This window comes from Mobula hypostoma, chromosome 3 (assembly GCF_963921235.1).
Source record: "Mobula hypostoma chromosome 3, sMobHyp1.1, whole genome shotgun sequence".
NCBI classification, from domain to species: Eukaryota; Metazoa; Chordata; class Chondrichthyes; order Myliobatiformes; family Myliobatidae; genus Mobula; species Mobula hypostoma.
The window spans coordinates 150,185,150-150,203,046 of NC_086099.1; the positions used below are offsets into that span (position 1 = coordinate 150,185,150).

General features: G+C 42.6%; 1 protein-coding gene across 3 annotated transcripts in view; it reads right to left on the reverse strand.

Annotated features, from left to right (window-relative positions):
- poc1bl (POC1 centriolar protein homolog B (Chlamydomonas), like) overlaps window positions 1–17,363 on the reverse strand; it is a 48,731-nt gene extending 31,368 nt beyond the window's left edge. Inside the window, exons 1-2 of one of the 3 annotated variants that reach the window (XM_063043850.1) lie at window positions 17,147–17,362; window positions 1,123–1,199 (exon numbers count right to left, since the gene is read on the reverse strand). The gene's annotated coding sequence lies outside the window, so the exon portion shown is untranslated. Of the gene's footprint in view, window positions 1–1,122; window positions 1,200–17,146 lie in introns of all 3 variants that reach the window. The other 2 variants (XM_063043849.1, XM_063043851.1) reach the window with 2 other exon arrangements.
- Window positions 17,364–17,897: the final 534 nt, after the last annotated feature.

Genomic DNA, 17,897 nt, shown 5'->3' on the forward strand with positions numbered 1-17,897 from the left:
TTGAGCTTAATTAAGTTACGATGACTGAAGGCAACAAATGATATTAATCTTCAAATTAAATACAGAATTTTCTTTGTTTTGGCTAAAACATTTTCATTTAGTCCATGCCCAGCAATGCTTTCCACTCTGTTGCATTAGCAGTCTCTACTTGATCCTCACCTACACATTTCTTGAGGTACAGCTTTTCCAATGTTTTTGTCTATTCTGTCAAACCAGCTTGCTACACTTCAAATGATCTTGCATTTGCACCCTCACATACTATGTCTGATTCATTGCCTCTGTTCTCCAAACTTCTCATGCTTTAATCCCAATAGATTGATTTCCAAATTATTTTTCCTTATAAAATTACTCCTATCAGTTACTTCATTTTTCTCTGCATTATACCAGCTTGCACACTCAATGTTTTTAACTTTGACCTACTGTACCTCAATTTATCTCACATAACTTATTTATTGCCTCCACGTCACTTTGTTGGGTTTGTCCTAACCTGCCTCATTGTACAGTTTTTCAACTCAGCTTTATATTACCTTTCTTCAGCTTTCATCCAGTTCCAAATCTAATTTCCTTCATTTCAGTTTACGATTTGATTTTGGAAAGCACGATACCACCACAAATGATGCTGTTCTGCTTCACAAGGTCACAAGAATTAAAATGATGCAGCATTAACTTCAAAAATGAACCAGCTTCTGCACAGTCACAAAGGATAGTGCTATTACAACAAGAATTACGTAACAAAACAGCTCATCCTCCTCAGACCTCGGGTTTCTCAGATAGGAAATGTTAGTGGCAATTGGACTACGGTATTGTGACTTCCCTTTACGTGAAAAGTTCCCCATGTCTTCAGCTACATTAATGCCACACCCTCTGGCAATGAAGGCAAACTAAGGTATTCCAACAAGAAACTATATATCCACAAGCACCAATGATAATAGATTTGTGCAAGGTAAATTTATAAAGATGATTTCAAACATATTTGTACAAAGAGGAAGCTTGTTAAGTCTCTGACACCAGTATATATTAAAAAAGTAGTAAACCTTGGCAAGTCCAGAAAAATCAACTCAATGCAAGTGGTGTTTTTTTTTAAATATCTAAAGCTAAATTAATTGAAATTTGGAAAAGTACCTTCTATTAAACAAAGGCTTTTTGAATGATGATCAGTTTCATGAAGCAGCATTGTCCTTAGTCCAGTGGGCAGGTATCTGACAAAGTACCACAAATTGATTAGTCAGCAAAATTAAAAGACATGGATACAGCTGTGGGGGGGAGGGGGAGGGGGCAGAGAAAATGCAATGGTGCATGGTCATTTATCAGATTGGAAAAAGGTGCTGTTCAAGTCGCAGATTTACAACCACCATGGGTAAAATTTCAAAGCCTGCAGATTTTAAAGAAGCTTGGAAATGTTGCAAGCAATTAAGATGACTACATCTGACTCCAGGACTCACTATATGCCATAACCATTGAACTAAATGACAAAGGAATAACAGGACAGAGAAAATTGCCTGAAAGACAGGCACCAAGAGTGATGCACTACATCTTGGCAGGGTAACTTTGCAGTTGATCCAAATCACACAAATACAATGAAACACCAGCTTCCTGAAATCCTCCAAAATTTAATCAGGAAATCTGATTTCAGAAACTACATCAGAGTAGATGAGCCACAGAATGAATAACTCCATTAGTTTAAATTAAGAAGAATGCCTCCAAGGATAACTTGCATATTTTGAATATGCAAGTTGCATACAACTTGAATTAACTTGTGTGTACTTAATAACTTGTTTTCTCTTGCTTCAGTGTTTTAATATGTTAACTATTACAATAATTTTGCATAATTAAATTTTAATCTTTTTAATCACCTGTAAAAGCATTTCTAGGAAGCAAGAAAGAAAGAAACATTACAGAAAGAAAGGTCATATGCTCCATAAGGCTTTGCTGATCAGGAATCAGCTTTGGTACCAGACTGTCAATGCCATTATGTGTGGCAAAGGAAGTGGCGAGTGTAACAACTTGCCGTCATTTACTGGGGAGGCCTAGACTAAAACATCCTGCAGGCTCTACCACTGAAACCAAGGGAAGTAAATTTAGATAGATAGGCAGATATACTTTATTGATCCTGAGGGAAATTGGTTTCGTTACAGCCGCACCAACCAAGAATAGAGCATAAATATAGCAATACAAAAAACACGAACAATCAAACAACAATATGCAAACTACGCCAGATGGAAATAAGTCCAGGACTAGCCTATTGGCTCAGGGTGTCTGACCCTCCATGGGAGGAGCTGCAAGTTCGATGGCCACAGGCAGGAACGACCTCCCGTGCCACCCAGTGTTGTATCTCGGTGGAATATGGCCGAAGTCCAACAGTAAAAAGTTCAATATCCAGTCTACAAACACATTCCTCGATCGTAATATGACCCATATTGGATTGCACCAATTTCTGTCTGTACGTAATATGGCATGATTTCAGTTTGAAATTCTGTTTGTAATACTTATTTTGTCATGGTTTTTAAAAAAAAAAGGTTTGTACTGTTGCCAATTCTTGCAAAGGTAGTATATCCCAGTGAAAATGAAAGTAAGCTGTGGGACTACTAGTGAAATGGTGCATTGTACACAAAATGAGTTAATTGTGAGAAAATAGACAGAAGGGCTGTTTAGGCACTTCCTTCTTAATAATCTTTTGTAACCTTCCTCCAACTGCTCAAACCAAAACTATTAGAAGCATTTAGCATTTTTGGAAAAAGAAACGGTTAGATACATGGATTATGACAAAATGAAAAATGCTCACGTGCATGCATGTATACCTTAATTACAGTATTCAAACAATATTTACAGTGTATACTTACACATCCCCATTACTATTTAAATGGAATATTCCACCGTGTATGGCGGGAAAGGCACCATAAAGCCAACCCAAGTGCATCAGCTTGGCTTAGGACCCATTAGGAGAATATTCCGGGGTAGACATTGAGGTGCGCGTACTCTGTGCACCAAGAGCAGAATGACAAGGCAATGCTTGTGTGAGAATGATTGGCATGTGTAAGGAGTCCATTTACCAAGTGCTCTCCGTCATAGAAACAGTTAATATTGCAGGCCAAAGGTCCTTTCTCAAAACACCGATTAAAGGCCCTCAGCCTGAAATGTTAGCTCTGTATTCCACCCCCCCCCCCCCACAGGTGTCGCCTGCCTTGAGGAGTGCTTCCAGTAATTCCCATTGTTATCAGTCTGCAGACAACGTGCTTTTGATCGGCCAGGTAATTACCTCAGAATAGACCTATATCACAACTGGTCTGCCTGAATCACTGTGAAACCATCTGCCGGACTCTTTTGGTTCCATACACAGAAGAAATGACAAACTACTGCACATGCAGTCAACTGACAATCTGCATAGACCATGGATAAACCAACAACCACACAAGCCTGATTGCACTCTTTACCAGTTGAGCTCAACAGGAAAGAAAGAAATGTGGTTCCCTCTTTGAAATGAGTATGTCCATGATCACTCTCGTGCAACTGCAAGATGCCACAAAGTTATCCCGCATGTAAGGTGGCCTCCACACAACTGTTCCTTGCCATGATCACTTGAACGCCCACTGAAAATGGTCTTTGCTCTCACCAGTTGTGGCTACAGCAGAAGGTACATTTCAGTAAGGCAACTTTTCTAAGTGCAGTCATGTCATAAATTTTCCTTAATGAATTTCATCTACGAGTACTGCTTCCAACAATTCTGATGTGGCTTTGTGCTGAGAGCTCTTCTCTTCCTCTCTCTCTCTCTGGGAGTTTGCCTGGCTCGGCTTGTTCTCAGTCATCTGAAGAGAATACAGATGAATATACTCGTGTCTGGCAGCAAGTGGTTTGTGCAGAGCTTTTAAGTCAGCAAATAGCACTCCAGGACTTGCCAGACTTCTTGTAGATTTTAGCCAAGCCAAACAAGAGACAAAGTCTCAGAACAGCAGCAAAACATAGTCTGATCATGTCTTCCTGGACAGCCCCAGGATCAACAAAGATTTACCTCCTTTCCACTTTAATGGGCTTAGAGGTAGTTGATAGAATCTGCAAACTTTGCCACAGATCAGACAGAGTGGTTGGTAGTTTCAGATGGTGCACTCTTTCTTCCGTTATTGCAGGTCTTCTGCGTTCACCCAGCAAATTGACTTCAGACTCTCAATGCTATCAGATTTTCCATTGATGGAGATGGGCCAGGAACATCCATGAGTCCATAGAGATGTTACAGTCTTTCTCCCAAAGAGGATAGAAGGGCTTTATATCTTTTTTCTCTCAGTCTGCCTGGCAATCTCCTTACATGCCAGAACTTACCGTCATCGTCGTTGTGGCTATCCCTCAAGGTCGAGGATGATGGTCTTCGTTCCGTTGATCTATTTATGGGCTCTCAAGTGGCTTATGAGTCCAATCTTGACCACCGAGTATCTGTCTTGGGAGTCTGGTGTCAAAGAAGCAATTAATGTTGTCTGCCCAACAGGGCCAACTAAGTGTAATCAAAACATCAACGCTGGGACGTCAGCCACGCAGAGGATGCCAAGAGTAGTTTGTTTCCGGTACCAGTGCATTACCCATTTCATCACCAACATCTGCCTTCACTGAAAGATGGCTCTCTGAGAAGGTAAGTTTGTCCAGGTTTTTCTGGATTTCATCATAAACTTTCGTCACGGCATGGTGCTATACTACAAGTGTAGTTGGCTTTCAACCATTAGTTTGCCAGTGTTAAGCATAATGCCAATTCTCTTGTGTGCCTCTGTGAACAGAGCTTGGCCTCTGAACACGAGTATGCAGGCATCGTCACTGTACTGCACCTCAATGGCTGAAGTTGAGGTGACCATGAATCTGGAATCGAGGTGATAGAGGCGACAGTACACAGAGACACAAGAGACTATGATGTAGGTGATCCAGGTTAAACAGCTTTACATATGCCCAGTTCATTAGTTCCCATTATTGGGGGCTGAGGTGCAACACTGCAGCAGGCAGGGTTGAGTAAAGTGTTGGGGCGATGACTTAAACTTGCTTCATGGCAATCCACACTGAGACTTGGTTAAGATCATGGATTGCATGTTCTCACATGTAACAGGCACGTGATAGCCTGGAGACAAATTCCTCCAGGCAGCCACATTTCAGACAGATGTTCCAGGGCAGTGGGCTCAGGTGACACAGCGCACCCATTGACACCATAGGTTCACCTGCTTGGTGATGTTAACAGTGTCAGTGTGGCTCCTGATCATGTTAGCAAGAAAAAACACTCACGTGCCATCCTCAAGTTTCGGATCTCTAGTTGTAGCCAAACAATCGTTGCAGAGGACAACTCTTTACAGCCATCTTTATATAAACATGGATGAAAATTAAATGACTGCAGACCCCGGAAAGCTGAACTAAAAGCAGAAAGTACTGGAAAAACTCAGCAGGTCAGGCAGCGAAAAATGAATTAATATTTCAGGCTGAAGACCTTTCACCAGAACAGAACATAAAGGATCTTCAAACTGAGACATTAACTGTCTCTCTTCTCACAGATACTATCTGATTGCTGACTGTCTCCAGCATTTTCTAATTTATAAATATGAATCCTTGTGCCAGTTACTGTTAATCTCAGTACATTTTGGTGTGTAAATGACTGCTAATACTAAAGATATTACAGAACTGCTCATATCAATGTTTACATAGTACCTACTATTCAAACAGAATTATAAATGGCAAATTAGAGAACATGGCGTGAATAGTTAATGTTTAGTTTAGTCCTGTGTGGTGTGACAACGTCAGCCTGAAACACCCAACATTTCTGCCTCACCTTGCACTAACCTTAAGAGAGAACACACAGATAAGGGGTTCAAAGTTCAGTGTGCAACTTGCAATGGAATCACTTCAAAATTAGTCCAGCTACGTTGCATTTTTCAATAAAATTCAACCTGTGAGCACTAATCAAGAGAATTTAAAATATATCATTAGCTCAAAGCAGAAAGATGCACAACCATGTACATAAAACTGCTTGATTCTTCTCCATGGCTATTCAGTGAAATCCGAATGATGAGAAAGCAGATGGTTTTATTTCGAGGTAAGAGGCTCTTTCATTAATAAAGTTGGTTATCATATCTGAGCAATTCTGAAATGTTATTGATCTTGTGATGTAGACATAGGCAGCAGATGTTCTGCACTCAAGCAGCAAAGAGATAAAAGGGAGTTTCCTCACATTCAAATAGTATGTAGTGATTGCTCACAAGTTCTCTACTGTGCATATACGGCTTATAGCAGTGGAGTACCTCCCCAGGACCAGCATGAAATCTAGGCCAAGGTTATGCTATCCTGAAGATCAACTTAAGTTCACAACCATCAAGTCCAGCTGACTCCAAAACAAGAGGAAAGAGAACAGAATTTTGTACCAACTATTGTAAAACCATTAAGGTCCTTATGCATTACTTTCATCTCCTTTCTTCTTCAATGTCAACTGGACATCTTTTAATTCCACATCCTGCTTAAGTGTTTTCTTCAGTAATGAAAACAGATTCAGTTCTCTTATCCTTTCTTCACATTTTAAGTATCCCAACTCCCTCAGAAACTTTTTTTAAACACTAGCAAGCCATTCAGCTTTGAGTTGCTCAGGGATCTTACAGATCTGCCCCAATAATTCGCCAGCTCTTCCATTGTGGGGAAACTAATTTCTAACCCGTTTTGCAAATATCCATTAAAATATTGCTAGCCCTCCAATCACCTTCACCATTTCAGTAAAAATGCAGAAGCAAAATTGAGAAATTAGGGCTACTGTTTTGAAAAAAAAAGTAACATTGTTACAGCATTAGTATTCCTGCCGCTTCGCTGTATCTCATGTTAACAATGGGCCAAAAGAGCAACAATGTCAGTAAACCACTTACACTATCAAAGCTTGATATGAAATATTAAAACTACTCATCCAATAAAAGCATTCACTCAATAGCCCTGCCTCCAAGAGGACCACAATCTTGTCATAGGGCTTGGAGGCTTGTATGTCTCAGTGACCCGAAGAGCTATGTTGGCTGGAGTCAGGGCTTTCTGCTTTGGCTCTTTGTAGTCACCCATGCCAAAGAGATCAAAGGGCAGAGGCCAGACTAAAAGTGGTCCACTGGTCCTCCAGGTTCAGGTGTTCAGCTCAAGGCTAACAGCCCTGACTGGTCAAACAAAAGCTGTTACGGAAACAGCAATGAGAAATCCTTCTATATCTGTGTGCGACGTATATGACCAAAGACAGACAGACAGAGATGGAGGACCTTCACTGTTGCCCTACATGCCAGTGCAACAACAGCCCTGAAACAACGCATCTCCTGTCAAATATTGACCCAATGTTTCAATACCATCTTCAAAGCCTTTGGCCAATAATGGAAACGTGTTTGAGGATTAAGACCTTAAACCTTACCACCACCATTGGCACGAAATGCGAGTTTTGCTGAAGAAGCCTAAATCCTTAAAGTATAAAACAAAACCCATGGTACACAAGGCAACAGTGATCCTTACTTTCCTGCACACTACACCGGACATGTCAAGGAAATAGAGGCAAGCAAAATCTTTGAAATCCACTGAAACATTAACATCCTCTCCCAGACCAAAATCCCAATCACTGAAGTTCAAATTACACTTAGCTCTGTTGAACAGGGTGCATCATTCACATGTCTGGCACTAACCTTCTGAATTCCAATTAATTACCAGCTGATCAGAGAAAAAGTTCAAGGAACATTCTCAAACTCTCTTAAAAGAAGCAACACCCCCACTGATGTGGTAATCACTAGCTCAAGACCATTCACAGTCAACTAAAGTGCTCAGATTGGCGCTGAGACTTCGAGCTCATTCACTTTGACTCAGAAACTTGATGACGAAGGTAGAAGCAGCACCCACTTTATACACTAAATGTTTGCCCCATCTGTGGTTGTAGCTCCCACAATGGCCTTATTAGTCACCTCAGAACCTGGAAAATCAAAGTGGAAACAGGTTAACCTCAAGTCCAAGGTGGTGCCCAAGAAAAGAATATAGATTTTCTTAACGACTAGCTAAGCTTTTAGATGCAATACTGCATTGTTCTAGGTCAGCTGTGGCAAACCTTTTTGAGAACATGCACCCAAATTGCTGATATCCTTCTAAAAAAATTTATCTCATGTACCATAGGAATTTTGAACAAATACAGGTGTCCCCCGCTTTTCGAATGTTCGCTTTACAAAACCCCACTGTTATGAAAGACCTACATTAGTTACCTGTTTTTGCTAACAGAAGGTGTCTTCACTGTTACAAAAAAAGGCAGCGCGCGAAAAAAAAATCAGCGCGCGCCCTGAGCAGCCGCTCCTCCCCTGGATTCGGAACGGCATTCTCACTGGCATTGTTTAAACACCTGCCTGTGAGCAGCCGTTTGCAGGATGAGTTCTAAGGTATCGGAAAAGCCTGAAAGAGCTCGTAACGGTGTTACACTGAGCGTAAAACTAGTCATAATTAAGCGTTTCGATTGTGGTGAACGAAGTAAGGACAAAGTGAGTTCGGCTTGTGGAAGTTGACGAAGATGGTGTTGAAGAGGTTTTGGCATCTCATGACCAAGAACTGATAGATGAAGAGCTGATACAATTGGAAGAGGAAAGGATAACAATCGAAACCGAATGCAGTAGCAAATGGACCGAAAGTGAAGTCGTCCAGGAACTGAACATGAAGCAACTGCGTGAGATTTTCACTGCAATGATAAAGTACCACTTTAATTTTGAAAGGGTACATCGGTTTAGGGCATATTTGCAGAATGGTTTGAGTGCTTACAAAGAACTGTATGATAGAAAAATGCACGAGGCTAAGCAGTCAAGCATACTGTCACTTTTCAAGCCTTCCACATCAGCCACAGCAAACAATGAACCTCGACCTTCGACATCAAGGCAAGCATAGAAGATGACTTGCCTCCCTGATGGAAACAGACAACACCCCAGTGTCCCACCACCCCAACCCCCGGGCCGCGGACAGATTCCGATTCGCAGAGAATGCAGCGGTAGCCAGGAGGCACCCAGCACATCTTTAAGACAAAAGCCAAAATAAACAAGCTAATTAATTAGGTGCCACCCGGCAAATAAATGTCGGCCCCGATCAGAGGCAATTGCCAATTGCGTCGCCTCTGATCTGGGCCGACATTTACGTACTGGGTGGCACCTAATTAATTAGCTTGTTTGTTTGTTTCGGCTTTTTTCTTAAAGATGTTCTGGGTTCATCCTGGCTACCGCTGTACCCCTGCATTCTCCACGAATCGGTATCGGTCGGCGACCCAGAGGCTGGGGCCACTGCACCACTCCAACCTCCAACGACTCAGCCTAACACACCATCATCAGTGTGCTCGGCGCTGTCTTCCCAATTCCAGTAAGTGATACCACACTGTACACACATTATTTCTACTTTATATCGGCTGTGTATTTTTACGTGTTATTTGGTATGATTTAGCAGCTTCATAGCCTAAAGGTTACTGGAGAGCGCTTGCGCCGTGGTTTTGCCGAGAGCGCATGTGTGAGATTTTCGCTACGGAGAACAGTGAAGCAATAATTGTGGAAAACTATTTGTACCTTACATAGGCTGTGTATTCATCATATCATTCCTGCTTTTACTATATGTTGCTGATATTTTAGATTTTGTGTGTTATTTGGCATGATTTGGTAGGTTATTTTTGGGTCTGCAAACACTCACAAATTTTTCACATATAAATTAATGGTAATTGCTTCTTCACTTTACGACATTCCGGCTTATGAACCATTTCATAGGAACGCTCTACCTTCGGATGGCGGGGGAAACCTGTATTATCATTGCTGCAAATAGATTGACGAAACCTGCCTGTTTACCAATCATGCTGCGTGTGACATCAGTTGTCATGGAAACTATTTTTGAAAGGTTAACTTGGCATCAGACAATTATTTTACTCCTATGGTGTAATCAGTTAATGTTGCCAATTTAACTAATTCTTTGTAGATTTCATCACCCTTACAAAATCAAGGAACAATGGCGTGTCTAGTTGATGATGTAACATCAGTGATCTCATCAAGATAAATGGTAAGAAATTCACATGAAAGTTTTAGTTGTTCTGCTACGTTTGCTTCCATCATTAATATTCTACTTTGGTTCACTGTAAATCCTTCATGTGTGGAATAATCTTTTCCTTTTCCAGAAAACTATCATAAAGGTAAGGAGCACATTCTAGCCATAATTCTTTAACATTTCCTCCATCACTGAGTGGAATTCCACCTTAAGCAATAATCTTTGCAACCACAAAGCTCGCAGCAACTACGTTGGAACTACATGAAGTCAGTCAAAAAATCTGAATTTTTTTTGCTGATTTCTTGAGAACTGTGTTCTTTTCATTCTTTTTTTTCACGCAAACAACAGGAATTCTGCAGATGCTGGAAATTCAAGCAACACACATCAAAGTTGCTGGTGAACGCAGCAGGCCAGGCAGCATCTATAGGAAGAGGTGCAGTCGATGTTTCAGGCCAAGACCCTTCGTCAGGGCTAACTGATGAAGGGTCTCGGCCTCAAACGTCGACTGCACCTCTTCCTACAGATGCTGCCTGGCCTGCTCTTTTCATTCTTGTTCATTTTTATCACAAAGCCATGTTTCACAATGCCACTTTATGGTGGAAGTCCTGTACCCCACTATTTAGGAACATACGTTGCATAATGCTTTATTATCCTTTTTAAATCATGCCAAATCTTTCAATCTATCATCCTTGATAGGCTCTGCTGCTTCTCCCATCATTTGAAGGATTTTATTTCTTTGCATCTGACATTCCGAACAAACTGAAAAGGATAAAGACCATTTAAAAATTGTTCGCAAATATATTTAAATAACATTGTTTTGCCAACATGGACAAATAACATTGTTTTACTAATATGATATTTATTGTGAAAAAAATACTCATAGAGGTGCTAAACTACAAACAGTACTTATTGTTATTATGACTGAATATCCAGTGTTTACTCACAATCCAAAGGAGGAAAAATATCAACAGATCAAAACCAAGACCAACTGGCCCAACCATTTATTATCCAAATAGTGATGTGCACATCAGGTCTGGGAGGATTTCAAAATGTATTCTTCAACATCAGCTCTTCTCACAACTGTCTAGCAGGTGTCAAACCAGCATATTTCCTGTAAAAACATCTCACTGCTCTTAGGTAATTTAAAAAAATCATTCACTGCTTCATTTGGCAGTGAAGACATTCATTATGTATCTTTTTATTATGTGTGGGGGTTTAAAGAATTGAAGGTGGTAACAAATTTTTTATGCCTGTGTCATCTTGGGCACACGTGCCATTGGTTCACCACCCCTGTGTGGATGGAAGCACAAGTGATGACTTTTCTGTCTGTCTGCTCCAGGAGGTAATTTTCTGCATGTTATTAATTTTTGTAAGCAGTTAAATCAAGATACTTTCCTCAAGAGCATTTTGCATTACAAGAATAGAACTTACACAGGTCATTAAAATTGGAATATTTAAAAGGTATCATCATCACCATGTGCAGTATGACATGGGTAGTCATGGTCTTCCATCTGTCTTTAACCTGCTCTTCCTGTGGGGAAGACCCCTTTCACGCTGTAGTTCTTATTCTTTTCTCTATCCATGACCATTCTTGGCAATTTTTTCTACAGAAGTGGTTTGCCATTGCCTTCTTCTGGGCAGAACCTTTACAAGACGGGTGACCCCAGCCATTATCAATACTCTTCAGGAACTGTCCGCCTGGTATCAGACCATCCACTACCTGCTCCCATGGCTTCATATGACCCTGATCCCTGGGGGGGGGGCGGGGAGAGAGGGGGGCACTAAGCAGATGCTACACTTTGCCCAAGGGTGAGCTGCAGGCTAGCGGAGGGAAGGAGCACCTTACACTTCCTTTGGTAGAGACATATCTCCACCCTGCCACCCAACTGACATTAATATTCACTGAAGAATATGAAGAAACCACTGGACCCAACTGTGTGGAAAACTGCATTAGTTGACAGAAGTTGACATATTTGAATAATCCCAACAGTAATCGAGCTACTAAGACTTGATGCTTCAATCCCTGTGGTAAGTTGGCACTCTCGATGTTGGCAGTGGGTTTGGAGTGGTGACAAGGAGGGAGGGTAGGTATGTCATCAGGGTCATCAGGTGGGCACCCTCCTTCTTTGACATTTCATTGATAAGCCCACGATGTCTCCAGAGGGCTCAACGGTGCTACCTGGCGTCCTAGATACACCCCCCTCAGTTCCATACCTTCCTGTCTTCATCTTGCAGCCCAGTTGTTGTCTTTCCTTTTAATCCAAATCCAATTGCTGCTTTCTTCTGCTGCATTTGACAAGGACTTGATTGCTTGTTGGAGGGAATGACCCCTCACCCCCATCTTCTTCAATAGACTGGTCGTAGATGTAGCAACGAATCCCCTGCATCCCACTTCTACAGGGAAAATCTTGGTCTTCCAGCCATTCTGGGCAGCTCCAGTTGCCAGTTCAGAGTACTTGGTCTTTTTCCTCTCATAAGCTTCTTCGACACCATCTTCCCACGGTACTGTCAATTCCACAACATATGTCAGCTTGGCTGTTGTGGACCACAGGACCATGTCTGGACGGAGTGTTGTAGCCGCAATGTCTGGGGGAAACACAAGCATTTTTTCCCCCCAAGTCCACATCCATTTTCCAATTCCGAGCAACCTGCAGAATGCTTACATCTTTTGATGTTGTATGGTGCTCTGGAGGTTGGCCTGCTGGTACAAATCATGTGATGTGGACATTTCCCGCGGATGTTTGTGGGAGAGCATTTGTGGTGATTCGCCTCTGTTCCAAGATTGGTGCCAGCTGTCTGAGAACTTGGTTATGCCGCCAAGTGTACCGCCCCTGGGTGAGGGGCCTTAGTGATCCAGGTGCTTGACAAAGAGAGCAAGTGGGGTCTTCTCCCCACCACTGGTTCAGGTTCTGGGGTGTGGGTAGGAAGTCATAAGTGGCTCTGGTGACAAAACTTAGCCGAGATCACTCCATCTCCCAGATGTCACGCCAGCTAAGTTTCCTCTTTTCCAGGCTCTCCCAATTAGTCCAGTGGCCCTCCTTGGTCACTGAGACGGCCCTGGCGTTTCACTCTGCCTCCTCCTGTCTTCTCAACTCCTCTACCACCGGTCGTCTCTTCTGCACTGATGTTGCCTTGTGCCATTGAGGAGCCTTTGGGATAAGCCCAAGCCCAGCTCTCCCATGTTGGACTTGGCCAACCACATCCCTGAAGCGAAGAGCAGACTGGTACCTTATTTTAACCAATTTTAACAGTCCCAGTCCCATCCAATTAGGTACATCTGTACACCAGCTCATTAATGCAAACATCTAATCAACCAATCATGTGGTTGAAACTCAATGCATAAAGGCATCCAGACATGATCAGGAAGCTCAGTTGTTGTTCAGATGAAACATCAGAATGGGGAAGAAAAGTAATCCAAGTGACGTGGAATGATTGTTGGCGCAAGACAGGGTAGTTTGAGCATCACAGAAACTGATGATCTACTGACACAACAGTCTCAAGAGTTTACAGAAAATGGTGCTAAAACCAAAAATCATCCAGTGAGCGGCAGTTCTGTGGGCAAAAACACCTTCTTAAGGAGACAGATCAGAGGAGAATGGCCAGACTAACTCAAGTAGACAGGAAGGTCACAGCAACTCAAATAACCATGTGTTTCAACAGTTGCGTACAGAACAGCATCTCCGAACACACGTGTCGAACCTTGAAGTGGATGGGCTACAGCAGCAGAAGGCCACAAACACGCACTCTGTGGCCACTTTATTAGGTACCTAATAAAGTGGGCACTGAGTGTATACATTTAATGAAAAATTAAAAGCAAATATTAAATATTTATGATTAAATCAGTTTGACTCAGCAGTTGAACTATTATTTCAAGAGTTAGCCACCAATGATTAAAATCTTACTTCAGATCCCAACTGTATATTCTCAGCTGATGGTACAGTGCGACATGAACTAAATGTGACATTCTCAGAGATACCATCTTTTGGCTGAAACATTATAAGCTCGTCATATCAACAGGAAAGATCCTACACGATTCAATTCAGTTAGGTATCTATATAACATTCATCCTTCAACCAATAAAAAGAAAATCATGCATTGGTGTGTAACAAACCCTACAAAACCTGTGATATTGACTCAAAACATATTCATTGGCTCTAACATGCTTGTTACATCCCAAACACGTGAAAGCATACTGTGTGTTATTATAACCGCTTTGCCGAGCATCTACACTCCGCCCGCCAGAACAAGCATGATCTCCCAGCGGCCACCCATTTTAATTCCACTTCCCATTCCGATATGTCCATCCATGACCTCCTCCACTGTCATAATCAGCCCACACTTAGGTTGGAGGAAACTTATTTTCTGTTTGGGTAGCCTCCAACCTGATGGCATGAACCTCAATATCTCAAACTTTCAGTAATGCCTTCCCCCCCTTCACTATTTCGCATCCCCTTTTCCCTCTCTCATGTTATCTCCTTGCCCACCCATCACCTCCCTCTGGTACCTCCTTCACCACCCCTCCCTTTCTCTTCCTTCCATGGCCTTCTGTCTCTTTCACCAATCAACATCTTCGCTCTTTGTTTCACCCCTCCTCCTCCAAGTTTCACCTATCGCCAAGTGTTTCTCTCCCACCCGCCCCACCCCCATTTCAAATCTACTCCTCAGCTTTTTCTCTCCAGTCCTGCGAAGGGTCTCTGCCCAAAGCGTCAACTGTGCCTTTTTTCCATAGATGCTACCTGGTCTGCTGAGTTCCTCCAGGATTTTGTGTGCGTTGCTCAGATTTCCACCATCTCCAGATTTTCACTTGTCTCTGTGTGTTGATTCTGCCTTTGACCTCAAATGCTAATCAAGATGCCTGAATGCCCCATAACTTGCTGACCAACATGGTACACAAACGTTCATTATTGATTTATAGTTATAGTGTTATAAAGTCATACAGCCATTTAGCCCAACCAGTCCATGTCATCCAAGCTAGGCCCAATTGCCTGCATTTCATCCATATCCTTCAAAACCTTCCCAATCTATGCACCCTTGAAATATTGTTAATGTAGCTGCCTCAACCACTTCCACTGGCAGCTCATTCCATACACGAACCACCCTTTGGAGAAAGTTGTCCCTCAGGTTCCTATTAAATCTCTGCCCTCTCACCTTAAACCTAGCCTCTCCAACTCTTGATTCCCCAAGCTTACAAGACTGTGTGCATCCACCCTGCCTATGCTGCTTTTGATTTTTTTACATCTCCATTAGATCATGCTACAATGAAAAAGGTCCCAACCTGCTCAATCTCATACATATATTTACATTTCAGTCCCAGCACTATCCTCATCAATCTCCCCTGTACTCTTTTCAACTTAACAGCATATTTTCTAGAGTAGGATGTCCAAAACTGAACTCAATACTCCAAATGTGATTTATGCAGCTGAACTCATCCCAGTTCTTCTCAGTAGATCTCTATGCAGGAGAGCTTTGTAAGCAGAAATCCCACTGCATTGGATGTGCAGCCATCAAGCCCTGCAATCATAATTCATTTTATATCAGTGGGCAGAATCAGCCCAACTACAAAACAAGGTAATATTATAGTTTTGACAGCCAGATAAATTAATATCTTAGTTGACTGTCAAACTTGTCAAAATGAAATTCCTAATATAATGAAATGACTGATATTATTTAAGTAAATTTTAAAATATTAAATACTTTGGTCCCTTTCTCTCAAATTAAAAGGTGATGTTGAATTCTAGGGAACCGAGACCACTTAGCTCTCTGACACCAAACTCCAAGAAGAATCCAACCTCAGAAAACACTTGAATAACAAAACTTGAAAATGCTGGAGGAAAAAAAAGAGACTACTCTACTACGTAAAACTAACATTTTTTTTTCTCTTTCCCAATTCTGAGAAAGGGTTCATGACCAGGAACATTAACAGCACTTCTCTTTCCTGAAGTTTCTCGCACTTCCTGTTTTTGTTTAAGAATCATTTGAACAGGTACATGGATTGGAAGGGGGGGAGGGGAGACCGATTTAAAGGGCAAAGTGGTTTTAAGGTGAGGATGCACAAAACATCAACTGTACTTTTTTCCACAGATGCTGCCTGGCCTGCTGAGTTCTTCCAGAATTTTGTGTGTGTTGCTCGATTTCCAGCATCTCCAGATTTTCTCTTGTTTGGTGTTGATTTACTGATAATGGGCGCAAAGTAATTATAAAAAGGCAGACTATGAACAATTTTATACCAACAATGAAGTAAGGAACAAGGGCACAAAACCAGCAATGTGGTTTATTAACTCTAAACTTCCACTGGTCGCTAAGTCCGCAATAATATGTAGAATTCAATGTTTACCCATTACCCGGGGTATCAGCTCAATTCTTTAACACTTTAACTATTCGCTTTTAGGGAATCTGTAATTAATTTGTGATTGAAAAAAATCGAGAAATCTGCAAACCCTAGGACAGAACGTTTCGTTTTCATTCTGTAACACGCAGAACAAACTTCCCAGCGAGTTGGTAGAACTATATAGGCGTATGCGTACAAGGGCCGCGGTTAATTCAGACCCAGCAGGAATCACAGAATTTAGCTGACAAATTTTCAGTTGTAAATCCAAATCCTCACTCTTCCCAGGGTAACTGCTGCAACAGAACCAAAACATTATCTACCCTTTAAGGAACTACGACTGCCTCAAAAATGACATCGAATTGCTGGCAGTAGTTTTTCCAAGCTCTTACAGTGTGACTGTCAACCCCGAAAACACACTATTGAGGGCGAAGTCCAGACCCCCCAACACCAGAAGCATAAACGGGAGAAGCGCAAAGAGGCAGTCGGAAGCAACAAGCGCCCGTTAACCCGTTCGCCGCGTACCGTCGGCTGAGCAGTACAACTCAAACTTGTTTAGAGAGGCTGGCCGGCGGAACCTGCCACGCCTTCGGCCCCACGACCGCCAGGAATGGGTACTGGCTGTGAAAGAGCAGCGCCGAACCGCCGTGAAAGGGGTTCATCAACTACGTGTTGCAAACGCGGCCTGGGCTCCAGCAACTTACAAACTTTTCTTAAAGTGTGACTGCCGCAGGGGAGAAAGTTGCGGGAGGTCGAGAGAGTGAGAGAGTGAGAGAGAGAAGGGGGCGGGGATGATAGCTGCAGCTCACTCACCGCGGCCGCGCTCGGGGCGCCGAGCCACCCCATTCCGGCCAAAGGTCCAAGCGACTCTGGCTGACTGGAGCAGAGCAAGGAGAGTGCAGCGGGAGGGCGGGTATCTTTCGGCCCAGACCCACCTAGTAGTCATAAATAGGAGGCTCCGGATTCGTTCCGTTGCGTGCTGTGTCTGTGCCAGGAAGTCCCTGTCCCTCACACTCGGAGCCCGAGCCGCAGCACAGCGCATTGTGGGACAGGCGACTGGTGGAAGCGGGCGAACATGATGCTCCCCAGTTATCATCGCCTCCTTCGTGGGGTTGTACATCCTCATCTTTTTGTTGACTAAATAAATCAACTAATCCTCTCCCTCCAACGTTCACGTTCTCGCTTTTAACTTTGCCCTTCATTTTTTCTGCCTCAGCCTTTATAAGTTTTTTTTAAACAGGAATGATCCTGAGTGAGGAGTAAGGATGTTTGTTGGCCATCTGAGTTGTCATTCGAAAGTGCTGGTCTTAAATTGACTTCAGTCCCGCAGCGATTGTGTTAGGCAGGGAATTTAGTGCGGGGATGCGATTATCTGGCCGAGAAAGGATGGCGTGTGATTCTCCACTCAGCGTTGTCGTTGTAAAAGCTTCATGGGCTGGCCGGGAGCGGAGACTTAAGAGACCGCAAATGCTGGAATCTGAAGCAGCACCTAAAACGCTAAAGGAACTCAGCAGGTCTGGCAGCATCAATGAAGAAAAGTGGACGTAGACCCGGGGAAATCCCA